Source organism: Onthophagus taurus, chromosome 6 (genome assembly GCF_036711975.1).
Source record: "Onthophagus taurus isolate NC chromosome 6, IU_Otau_3.0, whole genome shotgun sequence".
In the NCBI taxonomy this organism is placed as follows: domain Eukaryota; kingdom Metazoa; phylum Arthropoda; class Insecta; order Coleoptera; family Scarabaeidae; genus Onthophagus; species Onthophagus taurus.
This window is the reverse complement of record NC_091971.1, coordinates 9,063,200-9,077,558: the sequence shown is the minus strand read 5'-3', so window position 1 is coordinate 9,077,558 and position 14,359 is coordinate 9,063,200. Positions and strand designations below refer to the sequence as shown.

Here is a 14,359-nt window from a genome sequence, read left to right as displayed (position 1 = left end):
AAATTTTAAAACGAGATTGTGTTGCAAATTAATTTGCCAAGTTTAAACACTTGTATAAGAACTAATCATAAATTATCTGGAGAGTATGAATTGATTTTAATCACATTTGTCTTAATAAATTAAGAAAAATTTGCTCTATAGGAATGTATTGATTATGTGTCTCGGCAGATGGCGCTGGTTGCTTTCAATTTACGAGTTAACAAGATTTAACGGAAAAAATAGTTATTTTTATATCAATATGATAAAGCCATTCGTTTAATGTCTTAATTAAATAACACGTGAGCATTAAAAAAAAATAATGCTGAGATTATTACATTTTTTCTTAAATAGCCCAAAATACGTTAAAATATAAGATTAGTCCAAATATACTTTGAGACATTGTTTAAAAATGTACGTAACTAATTAGTTGGTTAATTAAAGCAAGAACGACAGCAATTGACACCGCCATCTAGCGGAGTTGCATTAATTCATAAGCGGTTCTATTCTATAAAATGCTCGGGTGGCATCAAGAATCTATCACAGACAACTTTGAAGCCATATTGATGTTACCAGCATTAAGTTACCCACATCTCATTAAAACGCTTTAATGTTTTTTCTAAACTAACCTAATTATTACTCCTATATAATGCAGAATAGTTGTGATTACTTGATTATACTCTGATTAATATTGATTTTTATTGAATTGATGACAATTTCCACTTTTGCACATTTAATATGGCTTCCTGTTTGGAGCTTAAAGAATGATATCCCTCTCTATAATGGTTAAATTCCATTTACACCGAAAGTAGGTATCCAGGAAGACTTCCTGCTTAAGTTGGCAAATTAATTTTGGTTACTCAAATGAGTGCAAGACTTAATCGATGTAAGCTGTTGACAATATTTAATAAGATTTGGGCAGCTGTGATAGTTGATGTTCTGCCAGAAGCTTTTGTTGATGAATGTCAGGTTTAAAATGTCTCTAAACGAATATCAAAGGACTCATCAATGTCCACATTGAGTGTCAGAAATAATTTTGAAGCATCACGTCAAGAGGAATTCTACACACTTCGAGGGATTTATAGATGGAATAGAGAATGTGCCATAGTATGAAAATCAGATATGTAAACAGCTATACAAGAGTGGTCAACGAAACTATATATTGCGTATGCAGAAGATACGACAAAGAGCAAACTTTTTTTACAACTGCATCGTGGTGTGAGATAGACTGTTGGAGGATTGTAGGTCTTTAGGAGGAAGAGCTGAGAACGTAGAATAAGAGAAATTGCTTAAGAATATACAAAAGAAACATTCAAGATAGTTGCAGCTAGGTGAAGATGAAGGACTTAGAATGAAGTATCACTAGATAGATGTTCTTTATCGTTAAGTGTTTATTATTAAAATTTTTGTAAATTGCATACCACAATTTAGAAATTTTGTATGTACAGCATTTTTCGATGAATTTACTATTGTGTTCGCTGGTAGTTTTTCTTTTGAAGTTATTTTTGAACTTCTAAGATTCTAAGTATATGAAAACGTGTCTATATTAATCCTGTATTTAAGAAAGAAGAGAATAATGGTTTAAATCATTGTCAATCAGACGTGTCATTCTTCCCAACTTCAGCAAGATCCCTGAACATGTTCTATATGTTTTGATATGGGATCCTGGTTCATGCTACTCTATTACATCACCATACTTGCTGCTTTTCTTTGCCTCGTATCTTCGTGATTGCTATAATTACAAGATCTGTAACTTTCTTTTTCGATTCAAGTACATATGCAGACTTCACTTGTGCTTCAAGATCACAACTACAGAGTTCACAGCAGTTTACTTCATTCATAAATGATTTCCCATCCTTAGAATTTGCATCTTTGACTGTGCCAAGTGTCATATTGCGTTCTCCATACTTCATATTTCTTGTTTAGTAGCAGGAGCTTTGGAGGCTCTGAGGAAATTTTTAAATAAGTAGAAATTTGTTAAGTTTTTTTCTGGTGAAAGATTGCAGATTTATCTTTGCAGAGCCATTGTATAAAATAATAAGACTTTCTTCTGTTTCCTCTAAGATTCTAAGTATATGAAAACGTATACTACATTAACTCTGTAATTAAGAAAGAAGAGGGTAATGACTTAAATCATTGTCAATCGGACGTGTCATTCTTCCCAACTTTAGCAAGATCCCTGAACATGTTCTATATGTTCTGATATGGGATCTTGGTTCATGCTACTCAATAACTGATTCTATGGTGATTACGGAACATCTTTACATCATGAGATTAATCTTTTCAAGTTAAATGCATCATGCTCGTATCTTCGTGATTGCTATAATTACAAGATCTATAACTTTCTTTTTCGATTCAAGTATTCAGACTTCAGTTGTGCCTCAGGATTACAACCACAGAGTCCACAGCAGTTTACTTCATTCATAAATGATTTCCCATCTCTAGAATTTGCATCTTTGACTGTGCCAAGTGTCATATTGCGTTCTCCATACTCCGTGTTTAGTAGCCAACTTACTTTATTAATGGTATGGAGTTGAAAACTTCGGATAGTGGTGTCAATATTACAAATTAGTTCCTAAAGTCCATAATACTACATGACTTATCTAGGAAGTAACAAGCCATTAACTTAAATCCATCCGAATTGTATTTAATCTAACGACGATATTGATTTTCTCGTAAGAAAACATCTTGTTATTCTCATTCTTGCCCTTTTTAAGGGTTCACCGGTTAACAAACCTAATTATTTTCTCCACAAAGTATCCATTAGGTCTTTTACTTCCTTTTTTCGTCCCCCCTCATCTGGATTTTATCATAACCCTTAACTTATAACGAATTTCTTTTATGCTGGGGTAATTTTATTTCGATTTGTAAAATTAATGTTTGGCGATATTTGTAAACAAAAATGATGATTGAAGTAAAAAGGGGGGACAAGTCCCAAAAGTAAAAATAAAGGTGTTGTTTCATCAATACTTTGATGAACGTTGACGTAACGAGATCGCTTATAGGATTACGACCGTTTTGTGAGAGTAATCCCAAAAAGGATAATCCTTGTTTATGTTTCTAGGGTCTCTTCTTTCCCCCCTTTTCCTCTAATGTGTGCATCGATCTTTTCCGTTTATTTTACGAATTCCAATTCCTATTTATTTTACAAATACCAACTTTAATAACAAACGATCGTTTTTGTCATTAACAACTTGAGATGGCTTTCAATGAATTCAAAAAGCTAAATAAATAAAATCTTATATAAACAATAATGGGTAAATAAAAACTGATAAGGTTGGGATTAATCGAAAAGTTGAGTCGATTTTTTATTAAACTTGTCCTGTTTATTTTTATAAAACTATTTATTTACTTTGAATGTTTTCTCTATAGGTATCAAATGGCCTATAAAGTTTAAAGTTTTTTTTACGGGTTTTGTTAATGCTGTAGGCGAACCAAACCCACACGACTTTCTATTTCTATTATAACCAAGACGAGGTCTTCTCAAGAAAGCCCCACATGCGATTTCAACATGTACACGAATCGATACATCAAAGTCATCTAAATATAATCGATTACCTTCATTCATATAAAAAAAGAAACAATAAGAGAATAAGAGAGAATAGATGATCTCTTCAAATAAATCCTCTTTACAATTCCAATTTTCCTTAATTAAAACGAGCGAAACGAACAAAGATGATAAACTATCCGATAGGGGGTGAAAGACGAGAAGGGGGAGAAAAGATGACGTCACGCAGTCTCCAAATCCGGGAGAGTAAAAAAAAAGGTCCGATAGCCCGAATAATCGACGATCCGGGGTCGCTCACTTCCTAAATAAAATTGACCTATCCCAACGTGATCTCTAAATGGAGGCACCTGCGTCGAGAAAGGGCATTATCTCTTCGGTCACTCACAAATCACCGACACACATACACACACACACACAAAACGAGAGAAAGAGAGACGGGTTCTCGTTTCGTCCTCTCGACCCCTCTACCAACGAAGAGGGATCGTCGCGCGTGCAGGAGGGCGTACACGATGCGTAGGAAACGCGCCAGACAAAGGGCTATCCAGACCACGCTTATGGGGAACCCTAACCCTTCCGCAACGCGAAATAAATCAACCAAACATCGACCAAACTCTTTATTAAAAAATTACATCCAATCGATATAACAACCAAGAGGTCTAGAAACATATCATTATGTTGATCATATGTATAATGATGCAAAAGAAATTGTATGTGTACTTGTGTACTTAATCCTTTTTTCTTGGTTAGGCTACATCCCAATGTTGAGGATGTAATATTGAAAAGTAGAAATAATAGCCCTGTTTTGGTTTAAGAGTTCTGCAGTTCAGAAACAATTCTGAACATTTCTGCACATACATTTAATCAGCAATATGTATGCGCAGAAAGGTGCAGAATTATTAACTCTTGAACGAAAACTGGCCTAATAAGAACTAACAACTAGAAACATCTTTTGGATAACTTTATAAACCAATAACATATTAATTTTATGTTTAAATTAAGTCAGACTGATGTTTGAACTGCTCTTTAAGTCGTAATATGGAATTGTAATCGTAAAATTGCGAAAAAAAGTTTGTTCAAGTACAAAGTCTACTACTTAAAGTAAGGGAAAACTTTTGATTGATGTTTCAAGATACTTAAGAGGTCTACCGCCATACAAAAGAGAAGATAAAGTTATTAACCTCTCCTCAAATCCTCTCCACCATTGTATTCTAGAAAACGTCGTTTTAACAATCGCTCAAAACAATAGAGAGGCGAACGTGAGGCCAGGACCAACCGCGATCGTGCATCCCGTGTCGACCAAACCGGTGTTGTTAAAAAAGAGGAAGAAGAAAAGGGTCTCCCCCGATGGAAGAGAGACTGCCACTCAGGGCGCGTGCGCCGACGTTTTCGGAACGGGTAATACAAAATCCGAGACTCCGGGGCAATAGGGAAGCCACCCAAATCTCTTTTTCAAATACGCACAGCTCCGCGGAGCGTCTACGCAGAGGAGAGAGAGAAGAGCCCCAGCTCAGCGTTTATAAGGGTTGCCCGCCTCCCGTTCCCTCCTATGTTCTCGTCATTTCGTATCGCCCTCTGGTGGCGAGATTACGTGTTGCCTCCGCCATAGAGACCCCATCCATGGCGCTGCTATCGATCCGAAACGGATCCGTTCGTCCCTGCCCAATGAACGAAGAGTCGCCGCCGTAGGTACGACGACGAGTAGGCCGTGAAACGGGGGACCCACGGCCTACTGCTGCACGCAACCGTCTCGCGAGATGTATAAATAATGTGCTGGGTACTATGTGTGTGGGGAGACGAGGAGGAGCGCTGGCGCCACCTAGTGGCATTTACATACGACCCTTCGACGCGTTCGACGTTTAACTATAGACATTGAGGAATGATGGCTTATTGTGGGCTATGTATCTATTCGCTATGTATGCGGGATGCCACATAGTATCTATCTCGGGATTCTCGGGCACTTGTTGGGTTGGCTCGATAATGTTGGTTTAACGATTTAAAGTCTTCGATATGTTTCTCTTTTAGGATCTATTCTTGTTTGGTCGGATTGAAAATAAGGATACGGGCTGAGCAAAATTTATTGAAAACCATTTAGAAAGATTACAGGATATATGCAGGTTTAACTTTTAATAAAAACTTGCTAATTGGATGGCTAGAGTAACCAAATTTAAATTTTGACATTAATTTTAACGGTGCAAAAATCTGTTGTGAGAAAACGGTGTTTTGCGAAAAGAGACTCCGAAGTAGTACTGTTATGACTCTACTGTTATGGTCTGTATGGTAATGATGGAAAAAGTTGCCACTGACGGGAATTTTCTTAACAAGTTATATTTTGACTTAAGTAACCTTTAAATTATGTGGGAACGTAAATCGGCATAGTTCAAAGTATTCGACTGATGTAAGTCTATACTGGATGCGTGAAAACCGTGCTCAAAGATCACAAAGGTGTGGTCAGGTATAGTGACAAGACAAAACTCTTGTTCAATTTGGTCTAAATATTCGTTGTTACCTATATGTGATATTTCTTGGATCATGGGTTCGTGGAAAATCGACTAACCAGCTATGGGAGGAGGCATATAGCAAACAGCCGCTCCTGAATGGCAGGGTAGATACAATTCCAACGCGGTTTATCTTGAAACAACCGTATGAAATAAAGATAGGAGAACAATCGATGCATGACGAAACTGTCCTCCAATTATGGGTGGATGGATCTCGTAGGGAAACTTTCTCTGGTGCTTCGGTGTATTCTGTCGAACCAACAATAAAATTTTCTAAACCGGTGGGAATTTGGCCCACCACTCTCCAAGAGCTGGCGGCTGAGGAAATTTCCAAGAAAATTAGTAACAAAAAAATTATAATATATTCTGATTGCAGACAAGCTCTCCTCTCGCTCGGGCGCTATCACTGTTCATCCTCGTTGCTTGAGGACTGCCATAACAATCTTTGTGAGGCAGCCGCTAGCAATGAAATTACGATCTGCTGGACAAAGAGTCATTCGGGAAATAAGCTTCATGACATGGTGGACAAACTGTTAAGGAAAGATGCAGGCGAACCTCCGGAATCGCCAGAACCATTCATCGCCCTAACAATAAGGTCTTTAATAGAGCTTCAAAAAGAGGAAACACGTTTCTAACTTACAGGGACAGGACACCAGGATGTCGCCAAGCCAAGGAGGCTCTGATGTATCCTGACCCTAAACGAAGAGATTTATTTATGAGGCTGTCCAGAAAGAACCTACGTTTGGTCATAGGTCTAATCACTGGACACTAGCATCTACAGAAGCACTTATTGAACATGGGAGTAAGTGACACCGACATTTGCAGAGGCTGCGGTGAGGAGGAGGAATCGGCGAAATACATTCTATGCGATTGCGTGGTCCTCCAAACATTAACCCTAGGATGCATAAACCAGGCCTCTCAGGCCCGGCGAGCATTTAGTTACTATAGTTATTTTACTGGCTAAGTATCCTAGGGTTAAGGTTATCCATTCTTGGAGATATTCAGATTCGCATGAGTGGAATCAGGGCAGCACGACTAGGACAAATTCTATCGGGCGGTTAAGCCTGCCTTCCCGCAAATCCAGAATCATGGGTTGATAGAGGAAAAATAGCTTCCGTGGTTAGAGAATCTTAATCCTGAAAACTATTTTTATTATTGGGGATACTTAAACCCACTTTATAAAACTAAACTTGAAGGTCTTGTAGAGTTCAGGCAACAAATTATTCATTTCTGGATAATCATTTGGGATGAAATTGATCTCCAGAGGTGAGATAGCTCACTATATCAAGGTCGAACATATTTGAATTACCGATGAGCACACGTGCATTACAACCACGTACTCACGTTAGTAACAAAGAGGACAGTAGCTGTTAGAATTACAGCAACATAAACTCATAAAAACTGCTAGCTGTTGTGGAGATTTGGATTTCCCCACTAATAATCAAGCACTTAAATAGGATACGTGGACAAAAGTTATTTAGACAGTTACCGTTTCCAAAAAATGTCATTTCGTCGTGGAACTAAGTATTCCGAACGTTGTGGCTCGCCTTTTTATGCATTAATATAAGAAGGCACGTTAAATACAAGCGGAAAAATGTGGTAATCATGGATTGAATTAAGTATTAATTGAATAGAAGAATCGAAATAGTGTTTGTCTGCCAAAAAAATCTACTAACCACACTCAACGTTTGCATTTTGGGTTTTTTCGTCCGTTCAAGTTGGTAAATTTGTTTTTTGCAACTGGTATTGTTAGTTTAGATCCTAAAAGGGTTTTTAGGGAAATTCTAAATAAAGGTGTTTCAAGGGATATAAATGGTGAGTTCTGCCAATATCTTAGTTGATTATTTGAAGCAACAAAGGTTCACTGCTGAACCAACAAGGAGGAGTATTAAACGATGAGAATTATACTGTACGTTCTAGAAACCGAGAATTATGATTGGAACAGTGATGAGTACTTCGAACTAAAATACATGAAAATCGCACCGCCAAAATTTCTGCTAGTAAAAATGACTTATTGCGGAAAGTGTGGTAAAAAATACAGAAGGAAAAAAAAAGTTGAGCTATAATGTATAAAACAGAAAGGAAAAAACAAACAGTAAGAAACAAAAACAACAAATCGTTTTCCCATTTTTTCCACATCCCTTCTCCCACCTACACATCGTAAGTATTTGAAACTTTAGATATAAATTTTAGCAGGAAGTAAACAACATAAAAAATGAACCCATATCTTATAACCACTTTTGTAAGCTGGATACAAATGAATATAAAAAACTTATCACACAAAACGCTTTCTGTTGTGTCATCAAATAACTTATTTTCTCGTTATATGATATATTCAAATAAAAAAAGTTTTGTGGTTAAAAAAATTTTTACACCTTCATTTCATTCAGCGACAATCACATTTTCTCCATTCCGACAACGAACGTATTTTCATATATAGTATTCCAAAATGCCCATTGCCCCATCCATGGCATACATAAAGGGTCGATAAGTAACCCCGTCTTTTTTCCTCTAACCCGCAGCCTAATACGGCCGTTTCGCTCGCACCTATCTCGCATGTCAAAAACTCAATAACCGAAAGTTTATTTCCCAAGGGGCCGGACGGTTCTTGCATGTTGATATCGTGCGTTCGGCCATATCCGTTGTCTTTTTCTTTCTATCATCATCCTTCTTTTCTTTGTTCCGTCGACGCCGGGTTTGCCACTTCCGCCCTAATGACACGTCTCGAATTTGTCTAATTATCTCTTATTTCCGTGTGGAAATTGTGGTTTTCCACAAAGAAAATTTTTCACATCGTATTGATTTATTTTAATAATTTCAGCGAATTGATTTCTTTTTTGAATTATGTTTTTTTTGACAATTCCAGGAAATTTTTCAACCACAGTGCTAATGATTTCGTTTGAAACGTCGTAAATGTTCTCGCCCCAACCAGCCAGTTTCCAAAGAAGAATAAAGGAAGCGGCCGAATTAGTTGAGCACATACACGAGGAGGTCGTTCAAAAAGCCGGTCGATTCTCCTCTTCTTCTTTTAGAAACTTAACAATAGGGGGGCGCAGGTAGGTTACCCCGCGGCTACGAAATGGATGAAAATCTTCCTTACCCTAAACTCTCTCTGCATGACGGTTCTCGTCAAATCCCGTTTTTGCAAAAGAATCTGCACAAGGTCATCTGTGTAACGTTCTTTCTTCAAAAAGAAAGTTGACATTCCCAATAGTTATTTTTTTCTTTCATTTACTTTTGTTCGCATCTCCCGTTACCCTCTCTATTATACAATCTTTAAGACAATGAGATAGTTTGTGCTTTTAAAACATTTTTTTTATCATGAAAGAGGGTCGCTAGCTACATTTTTCTTCTTCGTTTTTTTAATAGCAAAACTGTCGACCAACGCAACGTCCTTAAAACGGAATGTCGCTGGGGGAGAGCTGAATTTATTTTTACTCGGGGCCTCGTAATGGAGCAGGAGGGAGGGAACGTGAGGGAAGGACCACAACAAAACACATCGCACGAAGAGGCTCTACGTATACCTTTGAGAGTAGAGTACATTTGCCTACGAAGATAAATGACTATCTTTTGTTCTATGGCTATTCTAATATATTAGACGCGATGATGGTTTACATTGTTTTTGGGCACGACACGGACAACATTGTTAATACAAGTACAAACTCGCAGTAAATTAATAGTGATGTTGAGTTTCTTGAAAACTTCATTTGATAGTTTTTAAAACATTTAATTAGATGGAGTGCAAATTATTATTTCATCCTGTATAATACATACTAGAACGCTATTATATTCGGGTTAATAGAGCATCGAGTTGTAGCAGTACTTCATTAAAAACGGTATAACATACAGAATATAACAATAGAGCGTGAATTATATACTGTATATTTTAAAACAATGGGTTAAGTTACAATATATTCTCATATTATATTAATTTTCTAATTTATTATTCTTATAGAAAGTTCCGTTATAAGAATTTTTGCTATGCGAAAGAAAACTTAATCTTGAAAATAAAAAAAAATTATACAAATTTAGAAAAATTAGTAATCATCTCCTCAATGGTACTAAAATGTACACCAGAATAATAGAAAAGCGTTTCAGAGAGGAATTGGAGCAGAAATTACAAGACGGACAAGCGGCATATACACAATTTGAATGTTAATAGATAAGACACTGAATATGGACAAAGAATTCTTTTTAGCGTTCTTCGACCTGAAGGCGTGTTTTGATTAGGTGACTTAGGTAACTTAGGATACCTAAGCCTAAACCCAATAACAACAAGGTATTTATTATATGCAGAAAACTTCATTTACAAGAAAACATAGAAATATGGAAAAACAGTCTTAAAGGAATGACGTTGAATCTGGATAAAAGCAAAATATATTTTTGCTTATTCGTTATGTGCATAACGAATAAGCAAAATGCAACAATTACAGAAATGATAATCGATGGAAAGATAATAGAAAGAGTTGAAACGTACGAGTATTGTATCTAGGCATACAAATCAGCAAAGATTGCCGCATTGATAAGGAAATAAGAAACAGAATTAATAAAGCCAATAGAATGTACTAATAAATTAACAAAACTGTAATAGGGAGGGAGTATTATGCCATATATATGCCAACCCTAACATACAGAGCCGAATCATGGACGATATCAGAGAAACATTGATCAAAAGTAACTACGTCAGTAATAAGATACTTATGACTGGTGGTAAGAAAAACGAGATGTGATAGGGTGCGAAACAGAAGTATAAGAGCAGAACTAGAGCAGGATCTCATAGCACAAATAATAGGGAAAAAAGAACTTGAGTGGTACAGACACCTGAGAAGGACAAGCAATGACAGATACCCAAAGAGAATCATGGAGATGAGGATAGAAGAAAAAAGGCCTAGAGGAAGACCTCGTAAGATTTGGGAGAACAACATAGAGGAAGCAGCCAAAAAAAGAGAGAAAACAATAAATATTTGATCACTTCCGATTAAGCGATTTAATTGAAATTTTACATCTTAATGTTTTTAGTAACTATAAAGCCAAATTCCGAATATTAGTAATGTTTACAATATTTAGTATAATTCGTCCATGGGTAACCTCAGAGGTCATCTTGAAATCCTCCATTGTATACACGGATGCTTCAAAGCTTGTTGGATCCGGAGTAGGCGTGGGCATTAGTGGACCAAATAGCCGCATTAAATTGCCCCTCAGCTCGGAGATAACCATTTTCCAAGTAGAAGTACTTGCTATAAATTTCTGCACCACTTTGAACCTACAAAAATGACAGAAAGGTGCATCCATAAATATTTTCACAGACAATAGGGCCGTTCTGAAAACAATTCAAGCCTAAACGTGTGACTCCGCACTGATTAGAGAGTGTACCAGTAACCTGAGAGAACTCGCTAGATGCAATGATGTTATTCTAGGATGGGTTTAAGGTTACAGAAACATTGAGGACAATGAGAAGGCGGACAAAGTGGCCAAAGACGCAACGAAAACGTCCTTCATTGGACCCCAACAAGGTTTTGGACTACAAAAAAGCCACCTAAAACAAGTAATCATCAGTTGGGAGGTCTCAAAGGTAGCCTTACGCTAGAAAGAACTTCCAGGTGACAGACAATCGAACAGTATGATAACTCCGTCGCAAAACAAAATCAAAGAAGTTCTAAGGACACTCTCAAGATTCTTGTTCCTAAAATTCTTGTCCTGTTCCTAAAGTTACAATACATCTTATAGGTCGCGGTGACGAGAGGGACCGCTCTCCTCAGCTCGGTAGCAATAATATCATGCATAAAAACATTAATCTTAAGTTGAACACAATCTAGTTCCAAACATAGAAATAATCTAACCTCAATCTTGGGTTCAACCCAATTCGCAATTGAATCTTCTTCAACTTTGTCCTTATATTATGGATGTTCCCAATATTTATTAAGCTTATTAAGTCATTAATGTTTGTAGCGAACTCAATTTTGTGGTTAAATCAATGAAAATGTTAATTTTATTTAACTGCGCATCAAACAAGATATCTATCTCCAAAATTTGAAATAATTCTTTAAGAAAAACTTGTGAGTGATATAATTTTTATAATAATATAGTATACTTTTTACTTTTAGTGACCAAAAGATTCTTTCACCCCTCTTTACCTCACTCTGTTATTGTAAAGCAAATAATGACATTCTTTCGGATTCGATATTCGCCTACTCCGGGGGTACTCCGATTTTGGGTATGGCTAAAAAGGTATTTTTAAAGTTTATCAGTAATTCATTTTTAAAGCATAATCGATGATGAAATAAATTGGGTCTGCATCAATGCAGTATCTAGGAGTTTAGATGAGGTCTACATGAGTCATCAAATCACCATCGGGATCATCATTGCAAACAATTTTCATCATTTCTGCAGCTAGGAGTGCATCAAAACTCGTTCAAGATTACATAAATTCTACCATACAGTTCTTACAGTATTTGCATCCACTTTTTAAATTCTGCATTCAATCTACAACATGCTTTTTGACGTGATGGATGCATTAAGCTTCCTTTTCCACCTTGCAAAAACTCTTCATGAATTTAAATTTATATCAAAACTGCATCACTACAAGCCTACATCAAGTCTACATTAAGATAATTGGCTTCAATGCAACTATATAAGTTTGATACAAGGACTGGTATACTGAAAAAAGTAAATCTGCAAGTTACCATTCATATAAGTAATGCTATATATATCATTAATTATATGTCTTATGCTAAATAAAAAACTTCAATAAGATTTAAATAAATATCCAATAAACATAGTAAAAAAAGTGACTGTAACAATCATCTTTAACCACCATCTGGGAAGTGTAATAATTTAGATAAAAATAATAGTGGAAAAAAACTAAAGTGACTCAATCGACACAAACAGAAACCGCTGGATGGTTGCTTCTTCTTCTGGTTCAAACGGGTTCTACCTGCTGTGGTCATTACCACGTGTATTTACTGAAAGAGCAACGACGGCGCTAATGAGCAAATCATGTGTTAACGTATTTTTGGGTTTACCTTCACTTTGAGGTTTATCTTTTCTTCAAGTCTACCTTTTTACCTTCTGGTCTGTTTAAATCTTCTCGTCTGATTTTATTTTTAATTTTGTTCTTTTTTTTTTTTGGTTAGACGATCGACATGCTTACATTCTTATACGGACTACTTCTTTTTCTGGTTCTATCGTTGACAATCAGGACGCCAAACTGGTAAAGAAGTAGGATAAGAGGAAAAAAAGATAGGGAAAAAGAGATAGATAGGAAAAAAGAGATAGAAATCGTTGACATTCGCAGACGACGTGATAAATTGGTGGTCCGCGGCTTTATACACGCGGTCTCTCTAACTCCGGATGTTCCGTGGGGAGTCGTAGAGTTTACATCAAATAAAAAGAGGAAAATCTCAGAGTCGTCCAAGTTGGTTGTAATTTACTGTAATCGTAATGGGTTTCCGGAAGTGCCGAAAAAAAAGGAAAAATGGTGGGGGAGAGAATACTACGAATGAAACGTAGCTTGAAGTTTCCGGCGAAAAGTTTCGTTCCCGGGGAAAGTTATTTGCATGTGCTTCGGCTGTTGTTTGTCGTTGGTGCTGTCGGGTCCGGTTCGTAGATTTTCCCTCTCTGTTTCCCGGCAGCGTGGCGAAGAGATCTCGCCAGGAGATTATCCTCTCTCGGTTGTGAAGGGGAAGGCCACAAATGGTACCCGGGCCCAGGCAGAGGCAGTAACCCAGCATCAGAGGAGGAGGCTTTGCGCGAGCATTAATAAAATCCTTCGGGTTACCCGGACCTTCGCCCCGCTACTAATTAGAGAGAGTGCTCCGTTTTTCTATATATCCATCTCCCTTCCACTTTATCGCGTATTTCTTTTATGTCGCCGTCCCACCCGACGAGAAGAGACGAACCGGCACAGAACAACACACTCTGTTGGTTTCACACAGCACAGCCGAAAATCCGTCGTCGACTCTTTCAGGACTGGTAGTAGACATTTTCGTCCTTCAACTTGGGCAAAACGTGCGCTCTCGCTTTTTCGGCGGCGCGTCGTCCGCCGTTCGTTTGCTGCTGGTGCTGGTTTCCGAACTCATAATAGTACAACCGAAGAGCAGGAACGTCGGTTGCTCGTAAAGTGGTTGGACAGAGACGGAACGGCGACGTTTAAATGGGGGCAAAGAGAAAGTTGAAAGTTTGCGCGACAAGTGGCGCTTCGCGAAGAAGTGAGTCCGGTTGGGCGGAAGAGAACTCCACAGTAGCTGGAAGCAAAGAAGTTTCCAACTTTGAAATGGAGTCAACTCTTATAATGATGTAACCATACTTTAATATAAACATCAACTTTATTTTCATTGTGATATCATTTTCAATCTTTCAATTTTGCATTTACAGCATATTT

The 14,359-nt window shown here is 37.2% G+C and overlaps 1 long non-coding RNA gene across 1 annotated transcript; it reads right to left on the bottom strand.

Moving 5' to 3' along the window:
• Positions 1-10,284: 10,284 nt before the first annotated feature.
• Positions 10,285-14,359, bottom strand: LOC139430266 (uncharacterized). Its single transcript, XR_011640729.1, has 3 exons — positions 13,002-14,359; positions 12,114-12,941; positions 10,285-11,242 (listed from the first exon to the last, which is right to left on the bottom strand). It is a non-coding gene; the product is annotated as an uncharacterized lncRNA (long non-coding RNA).